This window comes from Phoxinus phoxinus, assembly GCF_949152265.1.
Source record: "Phoxinus phoxinus genome assembly, chromosome: 4".
NCBI lineage: Eukaryota > Metazoa > Chordata > Actinopteri > Cypriniformes > Leuciscidae > Phoxinus > Phoxinus phoxinus.
In genome coordinates, this window is record NC_136879.1 from 14,446,634 (window position 1) to 14,464,509 (window position 17,876).

Sequence of the window (17,876 nt, forward strand, 5' to 3'; positions counted from 1 at the left end):
TCATCAGCGTCTTCCGTCAGCAGCGTCACTGCGGAGTCGTGAACGCAGATTCACAACAGACCCGGGAGAGAATACAATGCTGAATAAAGTCTTATTTTGTGTTATTTTTGGACCAAAAAGTATTTTCGATGCTTCAAAAACTTCTAACTAACCCACTGATGTCACATGGACTACTTTTGATGATTTTTTTATTACCTTTCTGGACATGGACAGTATACTGTATATACAGTTTCAATGGAGGGACAGAAAGCTCTCGGACTAAATCTAAAATATCTTAAACTGTGTTCCGAAGATGAACGGAGGTCTTACGGGCTTAGAACGACATGAGGGTGAGTCATTAATGACATTATTTTCATTTTTGGGTGAACTAACCCTTTAATTCTGACACTCAACTGGTTAATCCAGCGGTCACTGTTGCTACTGTCTCTCTTGATAATTCTCAACCTTTTTCTGCAGAAGGAGAGGGGGATGGATGTGATTGTACTGTACCTGGAGACGGTGTTTTGCTTCCACGGATAAAGAATTCAGAGACCCTTCAGAATCTAGATGCGTTGTTTTCGCATTTGTCGGAGTTACAAAGGTCAAAATTGACAGAGTTGGTGTTTGACTTTCCTAGTTTATTTGCAGATGTGCCCACCCATACACATCTGATCCAGCATGATGTGGATGTGGGAGATGCGCGGCCTATTCGTCAGCGTTTTTACAGGGTTCCTATCAGTAAGCGGAATGTGCTGGAGTCAGAAGTTCAGTATATGCTTGAGAATGAGATCGCTGTCCCTTTGTGCTCCAGTTGGGCTTCGCCATGTTTGCAGGTAAAGAAGCCAGATTCTACTTATAGATTTTGCACTGAGTACCACAAGTTAAACACTATTACTAAACCTGATGCCTTTCCACTTCCTCGAATGTAGGATTGTGTGTATCAGGTGGGTACTGCGGACTTTGTAAGCAAACTGGACCTTTTAAAGGAATAAGTGCCTTTAACACCTAGAGCTCAAGAAATAACTTCATTCATTACACCATATATATTATATTTGTACTCTGTTATGAGTTTTGGTTTGCGAAATGCACCCGCAACCTTCCAGAGATTGATGAATTAAGTGGTATTCGGCCTGGAGGGTTGTGCAGTGTATTTGGATGATGTTATTCTATTCAGTGATACAACATCTGGTACATCTTTGTGCGTATTTGATGATGCGTTTGGCTGAGGCATGACTTACAGTTAACTTGGCAGAATGTGTGCCAAGATATTTGGGTAAAGAAGTTGGCCAAGGTGAGATGCGTCCTATTCAAGCCAAGATTGTGGCTATTCAACAATTACCTCCTCCATCAACAAAGAAAGAACTGATGCGTTTTTTGGGTATGGTGGGGTATTATCTGGGTTTTTGCCCAAACTTTTCAACTGTTGCTTAAGAATGCTGTCAATTTAGTTTGGAGTGTAAATTGTCAGAAAGCTTTTGAAAATGTTAAACTGTTGACTACTGCCCCTGTTCTAGCTGCCCCCAGGCTGGATAAGCTTTTTAAAACACAGGTAGATGCAAGCCAGATTGGTGCTGGGGCTGTTCTATTACAAACTGGTGAGACTGGACTCAACCATCCTGTAAGTTTCTTTTCTCGTAAGTTTAATACTTATCAAAATAACTATTCTGTAATAGAGAAAGAAGCATTATCTTTCATTTGGGCTCTTCAGCACTTTGATGTGTATGTGGGAGGAGGATTACCTGTGGAGGTGTATTCTGATCATAACCCTCTGACGTTTTTACACTCTTTACAGTCCCAGAGTCAGCGGTTAATGCGTTGGATTCTCTTTTTACAGCCTTACAGTTTAACTGTAAAACACATCAAGGGAACTAACGTACTGGCAGATGCGTTTTTACTCGTGTTCCTTACCAGACCGAATAGTGTACCGTACGTGTTTGGGCAGTTGTTTTTGTTTTTCTGTGCTTTCTTTGTTGCCTTAATTTGCTTTCAGGATCCAGATTGCTGGGGATAAACTGAGCAGTCTAGGAGAATGGAAAACACTGTTATACTGGAATTGGATCTTATATAACAAGGGTGTAACGGCTCAGTGAGTAGTTGTGTGTTCGTCCCCGAGTTGCAGGTGATTGCTGGAGGGCATGGCTTTACACCTGAATAAAATCATGGCTCTTTAAAAGACACTGGGTTAAACAGAGTAAGAGAGAACTATTGGTGTTATTGCTGCTCATGAGGCTTCCTGACGGGATATATTGGTTACGGGAGACCACAGCCGCATTTGATCTATCCATCTTCCCCTATTATGATGTTTTGATTTGGACCTTTCGTTGTTTATGTTTGGTTGGACTGATGTCACTTCAACTTGCTACTTACACTCACATGCTGACACACTGACTAACAATTACGATGATCACTTGACATTTCATGTTTCTTACTTTAGTTAAATAAATAAAGCGGTTGTGTGGCGTCTCCCTTTGTTGCGATCTAAAAATAGAATCGTAACAAGAGAGATCGAGGAAGGGATGATCTATTTCACTAGAAGTGGGTTAGAGTATGAAATTTACGCAGTATGGAAAATGTGAGTGTTTTACAGAGTATCCCAATCTTGGTGCTTACAGAATACTATAATTGCACTACCGTTTTAAACTGAATATATTTGATTAGAAATATATTTTATGTTATTTTGTATTGCCGATTTGATATACCCCTTTCTCCGATCTGTGGTATATTCCCCAGGTACTGCACTCTTTAGCCAGTGGCAAGCACTCTGAAGAGAGTTTGTGACACAGAACAGAGATGATTGTTGTAACACTGTCCCATTGTATTGTAGTAATAAATAAATAAAAAAGACAAGAAAAATAACATCTTTGAGATGAAATAGAACAGGCACTCCTGATTCATTCCATTTTTTTTAAGAAAAAATGTATTTCATGGTATTGACGACTTAATCAGAAGACACGTGTGACCTACTGTACCTGTTGAGTTCACTTAGTGTAACATTGGTTATCTTCTGCTTTTGGGAGTTGGAGTGAGATGTTATTTAAGCTTTAACATACAGTAGTACACTACCTCCAGCCATCTTTTTCCAATTCTGCATCATGGGCCTCATTTATAAAACATGCGGACACACAGACAGTCTTTGACGTGGAAAAGTGCTTAGCGCCACATCAGGGTCTAAGCAGACGTTCACACTTTTCCTTGTGGTAGAGTCGGAGTACTGCAGGTATTGGTAAATATAAGCAATTCTTGCCGCTCAGCATTCTCAAGTAAAGGATTGGACGTTGACTGGCGCTGATTTATATGTTAATAACATTAATAAGCTGTCGTTTACAAAGCGGAGGTCTGAAACCATTTAGCTGAGCACAAGTTCAAGATCATATGATATTTATAAATTTCACTTCTGGAAGAGAGGCCTATTCACGTTTTTTGTGCATACGGGCATTAAAGTCACTCGAAAAGGTAAAACAGCGATGTCGAACAATTTTAAAGTTGGAGGAGTAAATCTACATTTTCCACCTAATTCAGGTTACCGCCTGACCTTTCCAACGTGATTACGTAATGGTGAAGTCATGGACGTGCAAGACGAGCATTGGTTAAAAAGTATATAAATGTTAATTTTTTTTAGAAAATGGCCGATGGTTCCTCTAGATAAGACTCTTATTCCTCGGCTGGGATTGTGTAGAGATCTTTGAAGCTGCGCTGAAACTGATATTTGGACCTTCAACCCGTTGATAACCATTGAAGTCACTATATAGAGAAAAATCCTGAAATGTTTTCCTCAAAAACCTTCATTTCTTTTCAACTGAAGAAAGAAAGACATGAATATCTTTGATGATGTGGGGATGAGTAAATTATCAGGATTTTTTTTACTCTGCAGTGAACTAATCCTTTAACTATTGCAAGACACACTTTTCAGGGAAAAACATACACGCATATGGCCATTTTTCTGAGCACATTAATCACATGGTTCCCTATTTCCCACTTTTTATGGTGTTATTTTCCCATGCTGGGAAGAGTGTCTCTTCATGGATCTCACCTCAGTGTGTGTGTGTGTGTGTGTGTGTGTGTGTGTGTGTGTGTGTGTGTGTGTGTGTGTGTGTGTGTGTGTGTGTGTGTGTGTGTGTGTGTGTGCGTGTGTGTGTGTGTGTGTGTACAGATGAGGTGATCTGGGCTCAAGTACACCAGAGGATTCAGTGTAAATAATATATTACTCGGTGCAATGTGTGACCTTCACATGGCATGAAGGGTAGGTATTCTTTCAAACAGTTCTTTCATATATTGAATTTGCTGAGAGAAGTAGTTCATAGCTTGCACTGTCAGCCATTTTGACTCTGATATCAGAATAAAATATGCAAATGAAAGACTGATTTGTAAGAGAAAAAAAAAAGGTTTTATGGACCTTTGGATTAAATTCAATTTGTCTTTGTGTAGATGAAATTAGATGAAATTGAGAAAGTGTTTTATGCAGCGAGAATGATTAATTTATTTTTTTAAAGTGCAGTTCTCCAGATGTACAGAAGTTGATGAATAGTAGAGTGCATGCCAGTTAATCTGTGTAACTGTGTCAAAAATGTCTTCTAATATTTTCTTTTGTCATCAATTGAACATGAGGGCAATTTTGTTTTTCTGCTTTAAGGTTGAGTTTAATTAAAAGACAATACAGTGTTTAGTTCCAGAGACTCAAGGATGTTTATTAATAGTTTCTTGCTTCATTCAGACTGAGTTGAGATAAGAGTTGAGGTGAGATAGATATGAGTGAGCGTTTGGTTTGGCTAATGTCTGTGCCATGATTCTTTGCAAAGGAGGAAAATGAACAGAAATGTTATGATATGCCACAGTAAAATAGACAATCAAACACACGCTCTCAAGTCATTTTTATCCAGCATGGAATTCAACACAGAAATGAATCAATAAAGAGAACTGAGCACACAGTGAGGATTCGGTAAGATAAGCTGGGAATTATTCAACAATATGGCTTTCAAAAGACAAGCTATTTTTAAACCTCCGCTGGGATGTGAATGTATGCTAAAGCATTTATCAGATGAAGACTAATGGTGTGAAACAAAAATAAAGTTCTGCTCTATATTTATGTACACATAATGCTCAGTATTCAATAAATAGTTTCTGACTAATTTTGTAAGCAGCTCACGATGAAAACATATTGTGCTTTCACAAATAATGGACAGGTTCTTTGAGTTACAATAGAAAACCATGCATCGGTACAGTAGTAAGACATATATTCTTGGCCAGAATGGAGAATAAAGCTGGAACCAAAACGAATATAAAGTATGGATTTCACAGTTACAGCAGTAAAATAACAGGTTAGATCAGTGATGACAGATTACGACCTTGATTCCCCCTCCCCCTCCCTTGAGTCCATATAGAATGGATTCTATTACATGCAACATCGAACCATGCCGTCCTGATGAGGCCATACGGAGAGAGACGTCCGCTGGCAACTATGACTTGTCATCAGTTTTTTTCTTCTGGAACTTCCTGAACTGCGATTGAATAGCGACGGCTGCCTTCTCGGTTTCAGGGGCTTCCATGTCGATGTCAAAATCCTCAGGGACGTCTTTCTTAGATTCATCTGGGCATAGAAAAATAAGAGCACTTTAATAATGACATAATATCAACTGTAATCAAACACAATGATGCAGGTGATGAAAACAAGCTGTCAGAAAATAGGGTTAGAATTACATTTTTATGTAAATGCTATCAGTGTGCATGTACTGTATTGGTGAAGATGATCGGACTAAGAGCTGAGGATAAGACAAATTACACACACAATGTCAAATGGGAAAAAGAACACTTTCTAGGCAATACAGCTCCTGTTTATCTGAATGGAGAAAGACAAAAATATTGAAGACTGTTGGCTGTTAGCTTAAGCTTTGATTACATATTTCAAACAAAAAAAGTATGACAACTGTGTTGTACTTTTATCATGGAATAATGTTTCATCTTATAAATATGCAAAACAAAAATTTTGCATTCGTCCACCCACCCAATCATCCATCCATCCATCCATTCATCCAGCCGTCCATTCATCCATCCATCCACCACCTATACATTAATCCGTCCATCCATCCAACACCCATTCATTTATCCACCCATCCAATCATCCATCCATCCATCCATCCATCCATCCATCCATCCATCCATCCATCCACCCATACATACATGCATCTAATCACCCATCAATCCACCCATTCAGCCGACCACCCACCCATCCATCCAATCACCCACCCACCCATACATTAATCCATCCACCCAAACACCCACCAAAAATATAAAAAATATAAAAAAATATCTGAGACTGTTGGCTGTTAGCTTAAGCTTTAATAACATATTTCAAACCAAAAAAGTATTACACAACTGTGTAGTACTTGTCTGTATTCATGGACTAACGGTTCATCTTATAAATATGATAAACAAATATTTTGAATTCGTCCACTCATCCATCCAACCACCCAACCAACAATCCATCCATCCACGCATGCATCCATCCATCCGTCCACCCATCCATCCATCCAATCACCCAACCATCCATTCATCCACCCGCCCACCCATCCATTCATCCACCCACCCATCCATCCACCCATTCATCCATCTATCCATCCGCCCACCCATCCATCCACCCATCCATCCATCTATCCATCCGCCCACCCATCCATCCACCCATCCATCCATCTATCCATCCAACCACCCACCCACCCATCCATCCACCCACCCATCCATCCGCCCACCCATCCATCCATCCACCCACCCATCCATCTATCCATCCATCCATCCAACCACCCACCCACCCATCCATCCACCCACCCATCCATCCGCCCACCCATCCATCCATCCACCCATCCGCCCACCCATCTATCCATCCGCCCACCCATCCATCTATCCATCCAACCACCCACCCACCCATTCATCTACTAAAAAAAGTATTATAAATGTTATAAATATGCTAAACAAATATTTTCCATTCGTCCACCCACCCATCCATTCATCCATCCATTTATGACTCATATGATATTAGCAATAATGCATCAAGAAAGAAATATCACACAGTCACACTGATTGTAATGTCATATAAACACACATATAACAACTGTACAGTCAGCGCTGCTGGGCTTTTGGAACAAAGCACATCCTGTCTAAAACTCCCTGCGAGCTAAATGCACATGGTGTACAGAAGCCATCCAAATAAAATTCACTGGAGACACTCATATACGTTTCCAGTCCAGTTCTTGCTTCCAGCTGCGCTCATGATTCACACCAAAGTTCCTCCTTCTGCCAAAAGCACAATAATGAATATTCAGGATAGATGCTAAAGTAGTATTTTATGTTCATTTTATATTCACTGAAAATCAGATAATGTTTTATTGTCATCACATGGGTTTCCTCATTATCATCATTATCAGACAGAAATAAAGTGAAATAAAAGAAAATAAAGTGTAAGCAAATTATAAAAATGTCATCTTCACTTAGATGGTACATTCTGTTGCAAATTGGTGTAACATTACTTTACAAAAATTACAAAAATGTATACCAATATTTGGTGCCAAACTAGTTGGTTGCTAGTTGGTTGACTGGTTGCCTAATGTAAGGTATATTGATATCGTTTTATTTGCAACCATTATTTTATTACTCTAGGATTTCAATATTATATTCATTTAATTGGATTTTTTTATTTATTTAATGTTTATTAATGTTATCTAGAACATAAATTAGGGGTTTAAAGTGTAGGCAATTCAAGATAAGGATTAAACTCTGGATGTTGGATTTTGATAACGGTGAACCTCATATAAAGTACTGTAAATGCATTAAAAATGCTTTTTAAATGCTTTAAAAAAAATAATAATAATAATTTTGTACTGCATGATTTTAAAAGACTTTCAAGCCCTATTCATGAAAGTACCAGATGTGAAGGTTATTTGTTGTGTTGGTATGAAATTACAGCTCAGTAGTGAATACCTTTGAGATGAAGCGCATTAGACTGTTGGCAAATTCAATAGCATTTCAAGCAAGGGAGGAGGAAAACCTTGACATACACGTTAGGCACAGCAAGATCCTTTAAATATACCTCTAGAGAGAGCCGGCCTCATGTTTCAGTCAATACACGAGTGGTTTCTCACCATGTTCCTTTCTCTGTTTACACAAATCAATGTTTATATCAGAAATTATATCTCACAATTCGGACTTTATAATTGCAAAAAAAAAAAAAAAAAAATCATGGTCCTGCTTGCTGCTGAACTCAAACGATCGATCTTTAATTCTCAGGCACTGTTTCCACCCGGTATTAAGATGTGTTTTAGTTGATCTGATCGCAAGTAGATGAAGGAGACACATTTCCGTTTATACCTGATCTCTTCTGTTCACTTTCAACCACTTCTGTCCTGATTTCTTTGAGGAGAGGAATTTTCAGCAATGAAAACCTCAAGAAGCTTTAAGTTTTACGGCAGTGATATCAAATGCTCATTGATGCTGTGTTTCAGGTAAGGTGTGTTTGAATGAGAAATGCCTTCAAATAATGGATCTCACAAAACTACTGTATACCACCAGAGACGAAATCAGATGCTACACGCCATCATTTGGACTACTTTGCTACTTTGTTTTTACATTTTCTGCAATCATTTTTTTAAATTGTGATTACACTGTCTGTTTGGTACATTTGTCTTATAGATTGTAAGTTTGTGAGTGTGGTTTTTGATTCAAATTAATGTAGTTTATTGAAATTATTGTGTTTACATACAATATTACCAAAATATTTAACAAAACAAATAATGGCAAGTACTGTAAAAAATATATATAAAGATGTATACAATGTATAAAAGATTAGAATTCTGTTTTGGGACAGGGCAAGATAAGGCTCAGGTGTGGCTCTGTTTTGGTTTACTTAAGGCTGAGAATCGGTGCCAAGAATAAAACCTATTCTGTCTCAGGACAGCACTAGTTGTGGGTTATTAAATGGATGAGGGTCTGGTTAAAAGCTGGTGTTGACATGCTTTATTAATGGCTGAGAATCTGCGCCACTATTAAAACCAGTTCAATTTTAGAGGGGAATTGATTTCATAAATCCAATAAGTTTAGTTGTTGAGAAATGAATTCTAGCATCATTTGTGTGCTTGATTTTATATTTTGTCTAATGCATTGAAATTCAGATATTTCTATGTGGCTAAAGTATCCAAATACATTTTGTGGTCACTGAATGGTATTTGGATTTAGCAGAAGCTTTTGAATGTACTATAATGTGTACTGTATGTAGTATAAAAGTATGTAGTACTAGAGTAAGAGAGATGATGCTAGCATTACACTATTATGTTCTCATATCTAAAGCATCATCTGCAAATAAGACCGAGCAATTCCGTGAAGATTCAAGCTTCAGTGAAACCAGCTTCCTTTGAGATGCGGTTCTTATGCCTTGCCAAATAAGCTCTGTACCCAGCTCTCCCCGGGGCTTCAGCGTCCTCAAGAGCATTACTTCATCAGGTAGAAAACCAACAACAGAAAAACCCTCAAGTCTTTTAAGTCTGATTTAAGATGTATGGGCCAATTTGTTGGTTCAGATTCATTTAGTTGCCCTTTTCATAAGAGTGTGCCGCTAAAACGCTGGGGATATTGTACATTGCTTCAACGCTTTTATTTTTTTGCCTCCTTCTTCAGCCTTTTTTTCACACACAGGCACAAATGTTTAAATGCTTACCAGACTCTTTCTTCCTTCACTGAGCAGAGTGCAGAACATTATTGTTTGGTGGGACATGTCAGGGAATACTTTAGAATGCTTATGCCTGTAGATTTCAGATGGGATGCTGGGCTTTTCTGTATGCTTAGAGGTTGTTTGGGGCAAACTCAACAACATGATGAATCTCTTCTCTTCCGAGACAAAGAATTCCTGTTTGTATTCACTGTAGAAGCTGCCAAAAAATTATTAAAGATCTATGATGTGTTTGGTTTCGTGTGGAATATTTTCACAGTACCTTGTGCCCCAGATGTTTTGCTGTTGCCACCAGCTGCTCCGGATCCTTGCCTCTGTTGAAGTAAAAAGAAAAGGAACTTAATAAAAAAGCCAGAATCACGTGATTTCAGTAAATGATTTTCAGTTGTAACTGAGAGTGGGTCTGGAGAAGGTTCATTCTCAGCCCATTTCCAAAGGGGCGTCACCAACGGACGTCGCTCAAATGCATCTGGGTGCAATTGGATAGACCTAAAACCAATCAGAGCAATCGTCATTGTGTAAAGCCCGCCTCAACGTTTGAGATTAGTGCCTCGATTTGGAAAAATTGGAAATGGGTTTGAATGGGCTCTTGGCCAGACAAACTTGCAGAGCAAATCTCAAATTTGCCAGAAGCTTGTCAGGGTTTTTCCAGGCTAAAACGAGACTTCATTACGTCATAACTGTTTCGAAACACTTCGAAATTTCAATGGTTCACCACTGAGGGGCGATGATCTCTGTTAACCCATGAATCATGAGGCGTCACTGAGAACCAATGAACTAGTGTCTGTGGGTTTTACCTGATCTCTGATCAGTTTTATAGACGTTTTAATTAGACATTAGTATAATTCAAATGAATAATGGTAGTTCTTGGTCTGTTAAGCTGAGCCATTCATAAATCAAACAAAACAAACCCTGACAATTGATCAAATAATATATATACTTTATAATCTTATTAGATGATAAGATAAATGCATTTGAAATATTTTACTTTCAATACAAAATGTGCAATATATTTGTAAAAGGTGTTTTTATGCATGTTTGGCCCGAGTTTTTATTGCATTTACACTGCTCTGACCACTAGGGGTCACCGTGGAGACGGGTGTCGGATTGTTTCGAAGCCACAACACAAAATGGCAAATTTGCTTCAACTGTTTTAGTGTCCAACTAAGCTTCGATCTGCCCACCGATCTGCCCACCACTAACAGTTACAAGCCAGTTGAAATAAATTAAGAGAAGGTTTGTTAACTGCAAAACTAAAACTACAATGTGGCCTGGGTGAATCTCAAAAGTCACCAGTCATATTTCATTATAATTTATGTTATCATAATCCACACTAGAATACACAAAACAAGGCAAGAAAACTAACACAACCTCTACACGTTAAAGTGACTGGACAAATGAACACTGAAAAGACTGCAACTTAAATACAAAGCAAACAAGGTGAAAAATGACGAACACCTGTGCTGAATAAATTAATCTCTATGACTACAAATAAGTGGTGGGAAACTAGACAAACGAGATCAGGAAATTAATGACTAGGATACTAGGATAAAAAGCAACTGAATATCTGTGACAGTATGGCCTCCTGGAAGGTAGGGCCTCGCTCTGTGTTGTGGATAAGGAGGCAGCTTTGGACGAAAGGATGGTGAGAGGCAGACGAGACCAAGGAGGATTGGAAGGAAGAAAGAAGCAGCCAAGGTAGAGATGATGGACGGAGTGGCCAGGTGGTGTGGACCCAGAGCTCAGCCATGACGATGGAGTCGATGGAGGGAGGAACCATGATGGTGAAGTAGCTGACAACATGCAGAGGACGACCAACGGAGACAGAACCATTGTTAGGGGAGCCAAGGCGCAGACGTATAGCCAATGGGACCAAGCGACACCGCCGGCACTGGTGACCAAGGGGGAGGCACTGCGACGAGCGTCCGAGGACTGAGGCAGAGCCGGTGTGACCGAGGACCAAGGTGGATCCGAAGGGAGGGCGGAGGCTGCTGGAGTCAAAGGAGTGGAGAGATGGAGCGCGGTGGATGGCTTGCAAGTCCTCGGCGAAGGCAGGGTGACTGCTGACCGAGGTGGAGCAGGAGGAACGAGGGAGCCTGATGGAGCCACAAGGCCAAGGGTCTCTGGTGGAGTCGAGGGCGGGAGTAGCCAAGGCGAAGCCGACAGCTCGACAGGCCGAGGTGGAGCGATGGGACTAGCGACCTGAGGCAGAGCCGGGGGATCCACTAGCCCAAGCAAAGCTTGTGATGGTAAGACCTGAGGCTTTTAAAGCAGCATGGCGTTAGAGGGGAAGACGAAGGGCTTATGTGAACTAGCTGAGAAGGGACTGAAGGGCTGGCATAGCTTTGTAGTGGAGGCAGGAGAGGGAGGCTAGGCAGGATCAGTGATGATCATTATGAGTGAATACAGGGCACTGAAATAGTCTTAGTGCTGGACAGGGCCAGCAATGGAGGTACTGATGGTTCAGGGTGGGGTAGGGCGGGAAGTAGTACCTCTGAATTCACATCTATCAGCCAGTCCTCTGTATCCAAGACCACCAGTACTGTCACTGGTCAGACTCACTCTGGGGCTTCAGCTCTGGGGCGATGGTTGGGATGTCGATGTCCTCTCTTCCTTGGGTTTGGGCTCAAGCAGAAGCCTGCTGTCTGCCGGGGGCTCTGTCTAAATCACTGCGATCAAGGGTAATGGTGTGCTGGGCTCTGGGTCCGGCCTTGTCATGGATCAGGGGTAGACACTCTCCGGACATCGAAGTATCGCCTCCCTCCAGTCAAGTCCTTGGGTGTCTGGGAGGTCTACTTGATGGTAGTAGTTAAACCTGATTCAATAAAAAGATTTGATTGTCTCGTCATTGTATTGAGATCTAACAGCGAGACGGCAAAACTGCAGTGCGAAATCCATAATGTTCTGGACACTCCAGGCCAGAGTGGCAAACTGCGCTGCTGTATCTATTGTAGGTCCGGTCATCTGTCACAGGGGGTTGCAGGAAGAACAGGCAGATGAAGGTCAGCTTCACAAAGGCTTTAATACTCCACACTAGAATACACAAAACAAGGCAGGCAAACTAAAATAACCTCTACATTAATGTGACCGGGCAAATGAACACTGAAAAGACTTCAACAAAGCAAATGAGGGAAATTAATCTCTAAGACAACAAATAAGTGTCAGGAAACTAGACAAAGGAGACCAGGAAACGAATGAATACAAACTAAAAGTCCATGAATACGGAACTAGGATAAAAAACAACTGAATATCTGTGAGAGATGAGCATGAAGCAGGGCAACAACTCACTGCGTGATGGAGCCTATAGAATGCAGTTACAATGCCCTTAAAATTCAAGATATCAGGGCAAAAATCTCATGGTCTTTGAGTCTTTGTCTCATAGTAATTTCACACAAGGAATGAGCGCAATATCACACAAGTGCTGTTTTCGACCAGAATAGCATGTGCAAATGTGCACTTTGATTTTTATACAACAGTTCAATAAATAAGAAGTTAATTTAGTGTTATATGTTAGACATGATATTATATATTTCTCCTCAATTTTGCCAACAAAAAGATTACCTGTAAAGCCAGAGCAGAACTGTTGTGCGTCTCTGAGCAACACACAACGGTGTTTCGTTTCTAAATGAATCCGTGTTTTGAGCAAATCAATCGGGTGAACCAATGATAGTTTGCCCGAAAATGAAAATTTACAGAGTTTATTTACATTTATTCACTCTTGTGTAGTTTCAAACTTGAATGACTTTCTTTCTTTTGCAGAACATAAAAGAAGATATTTTGAAGAATGTTGGTAACCACACTGTTTTTGGTCTGTAAATATATCTAAATACCATTTCAGATGCAGCTTCTGAAAGAAAATCATGGCCATTGTAGCCTAAAAGTTTGTGTGTGATAAATTGTATGTTGAATCAAATATTTATTTCTAAAGCTATACTTATTGTAATGTCTATTTGATGCGTTTCTCATTAAACACAATAATGACTAAATTATCTTGTGTGAGTTTCTCAGCCAAATCTGATGTGCAATTTAATTATGATTAATTAGATTAATTAATTGGCACATCATTAAAAAATGTAATCGCTTGACAGCCCTAATTTAATTCCAATCAACATATTTACTACTGTCTGATATCTTTTGAAAGAAATGTGTCTGCTGCCTTAGACATAACACATTCTTGTTGTTAAATATTTTATGTTGTTGTTGTTGTTATTGTTGTTGCTGTTTTTTAAAGACAATTTGGAAAAAATCCCAGATATTTTGTCCTCAAAAACAAAAGTTGAGAGGGGCATGTATACAAGTAAGAGAAGTTATATAACAATTAGATAAAGAGTATTAGAGGTTTGTGCCTTGAAAATGCTGTTTATGATAGTTATAGCTGAAAATAGACTGATAAGAATAGAAATACTAAACCCAAAATCAAAAGTATCATTAAAAACAAAAGAAGGAGAAAAAAACGTTAGCTAGCGATATAGATTTCGCAAACAGGAACAAACGAAACAAACAGGAACTTTTCAGCCTATTTAAAATCTTAAACCTGCTCGGTTAGATTGGATTGTTTCTGCTTGGATACAATCAAAAAAACCATTTTTGGCAGTATCATGTGAAAAAGGTATCAGTTTGCTTTATGATCTTTTTTTATATATATATATATATATATATATATATATATATTTATATTTCACCAAACCCAAACCAAACTGGGTGTCCCTGAAGTCAAATTGTGAAATATCGGGGAAATGGGGGGCAGTTAAACAGCTGAGCGAGCGAGAAGGCATCGCCAAACATGTTTTCCCTGGGCACATCCTCTCCTGCATTATTAACTGCACTTTCACTGAATTTCAAACAGTGTTTGTAGTGCTTTGATGTGAGGAGCTCAGGCAACCTGCGTGTCCTTTCAGGCGATGCAGACTGTTCAGCTACACGAGCACAGAAATAACCTCTGGACAACCACACGGCCGTCCTGTTCAATGCTTCATTACATTCTTTTAATGAAAGCTTTCGTGCATTTAAATCATGTGACTAAAAAACTTTTTGCTACACTTGATTGAGTGTATAAATATTTAAAGAGGGTGGGGTGCTTCTGGTGAACCTTCTGATGCCCATCCAGGGAAAATATATGTTTGACTGATGTGTTTTATTATGTGTTTTATTTCATTTTTTTAAAGGGCTGATCTCTTTTCAGACCTTGAGAATGTTAGCATTGCTTTTATCGGCACTCAGCTGTATGATTTTATTTATTCATTGGTATTTATAGTCTAGATGCATCTGCTTCCTAATTTTTAGATGATTATTTATTTTATTTTATTTTATTTTTGTAAAAAATGTTTTATTTGTAAGGGAGAAAAGTATAAATAGTTATAGTTTTGAACTTTGTTCTTCTTTCTGTTTCATTTTCATATTGTCATTTGAACTTTTAGTTTGTAATGGTTTGATTTATGTATATACTATACTAACTATATATTCATTATAATATATAGTAGGGCTGTAAACGATTAATCGCAATTAATCGAATCCAAAATAAAAGTTTGTTTACATAATATATGAGTGTGTATTGTGTATAATTATTTTTTATATATAAATACACACACATGCATGTATATATTTAAGAAAAATGTGTTATTTATATATAAAATAGTTCTATTTATATATACCGGTAATATAAATCATATAAAAATATATATGCAGTATATAAATGCAAATATTTCTCAAATATATAGATGCATGTGTGTGTATTTATATATACAAAATAATTATACACAATACACACACATATATTATGTAAACACAAACTTTTATTTTGGATTCGATTAATCGTTTACAGCCCTACTATATAGTATCATTATTAGTATGAGGGTTACAGTTAATAATGAATCAATATAGATAGATATTATAGTATAATAAAAGACAGTAGAAATAGACCAAAACAGTAAAAATACAGTCATTCTGTTTATTAGTTATACAGAACTGTATACTAAGTTGCATTACAGCACAAGTACTGTATAACTTGCCGGCAACCATGCTGCCAGTAAATTACTGTAATTATATCCAAGGAAATCTTTTACAATGTTAATTTCTCGATATATAATTTTTCCTTTTGTTGTGTGATTTATAGACTAAAAAGTTTTGAATAATAAAGATGTTTATGAAAGAAGTCTCTTCTGCTCACCAAGTCTGTAGTTATTTGATCAAAATTACAGTAAAAACAGTAATATTGTGAAATATTATTACAATTTTAAATAATTGTTTTCTATTTGAATATACTGTAAAATGTGATTTATTCCTGTAATGCAAAGCTGAATTTCAGCATCATTACTCCAGTCTTCAGTGTCACATGATCCTTCTTCTAATATGCTGACATACATATACTGCATATTCGATGGTCACTTTACTATCCCATAAGGCCATGTGAGATGATTTATGAATGGCAGTGAAGCGACACAATTGACGATGTAGGTCACGTGACAGTAACAAAATGGCAATAACAAAATTTAATTCATACCTCCCACATTCATACTATGTAGAACAGACATTTTTTTTAACGGTTGCGAAGTAAATTCAAAATCAAATGTAGGAATTACTCAGACAGAACGCGATTTTGACGCAGTGCATGCAAAGGTGAATTTTGCATAATAGGTCCCCTTTAATGGCTCAAATCCAGGACTTACAACTGTATTCTGCCGTCCCAGACAGTCACAGCAACATAGTGCCGGCCCAGATCAGGCCCACGTCTGGTACGCATGGCATCCACATGTACCAGATGTGGCCCGGATCTGGGTCTATGCTGCAGTCTGGGGCGGTATGGCCTTTCCTTTTTTCCACTAAGTTTTGCAATGCTGCCTTTGTTTTGGGTAAAGTGAAGAATGTGTCTCTGAAATCCTAAAAGAAATCCTTACGTATTAATTCATCCAGGCAGCAACACTGTGATGACCAATGGGAGTGCAGACCATGAAGTGACCCACCACCACCCGATACAGTGCAATGCAGCAGGCAAGTAACAACAGTAGTAACCAACAGAGCAGCGATTCAATTACTGTCAGTGTGAATGTACCTTCAAGGTTTCGCAACGTCAAAAAAATCCCAATTACTATTCACACCCACAATCATACAACGCAGAGGTGTTTGCACTAAAGCAACAAACTGTGACAAAAAAAAAAAAAACATTACAGTAACTGCAAAGAAATTCTAATTATGTTTCAAAAAGGAGAAACGCACACACACACACACACACACACTCACACACACACACACACACACTCCCCATGGGCTGCAACCATAATCAAACCGCAGTGCTGGCAATTACAGAGGACTTCTTTAGAGAATGTCAGACGCTCATGCAATCTTGTTTCCGCTCAGCAAAGAGTCAGAAAAGACAATGTTCAAGGTAAACATGTTTCTTTTGTTGGCTTCTCCTTGCACAACCACAGAAATCAAGAGCTGAGAGAGGCTCCTTCAGCAAAAACACAGTGTCACCGCTCAGAAAACCAATTACGTTGCTATGGTCTCTGCGTTTGGAGGAAAGTGCTTCCTTTAGCATTTAAAACTCCAAATCAAGGTTGCTGCAATGTTTTGCATAGAAATTGAAAAAACTATTATAATTACCTCTTTCTGAAGAGCAGAGATATCAAAAGCTTTTATTCAAAAAACTCTTCATGTTACATATAGTAAAAAATACAAATAAAAAAAAATCCTGCATAGCAGAGTCAGTCTAGTGCAAAGAATGTTACATAAACCCAACAATATTTTGGGGAATAGTTATTTAGTTTTTTAGTACTAAATAATACTATATGATTGTTATTTGTTATACAGTTTGAAATCACTGGTGTTTCTGGCATCACAAACTACCTTGTAGCCAACCAGGATCTCTGAGCTGGTGTGAGTGAGTGGAGACGGGACTAATTAGCATATTCATAGAACCGCGTATACTAAATGAGGCAAGGGTGTAGAGTTACATTCAAGCTATTTTAAAGCATGAAGACTTTTTTTCACCGACTTGTTTTTTAATTTAATTTTGATGATTAATTGTGAGTTTTAAGGGATACAGTTATTGACTACAAGGGGATTTTAGGAGTGCAGGTTTATTTATTTTTATTTTTGAAGTGTGAATCACATTTTCATTTTATGGAAAAGGGCAGCTCAGACATTCTTCAAAATATTAACTTTTGTGTTCTACACAGACAACAATGCAAAGATT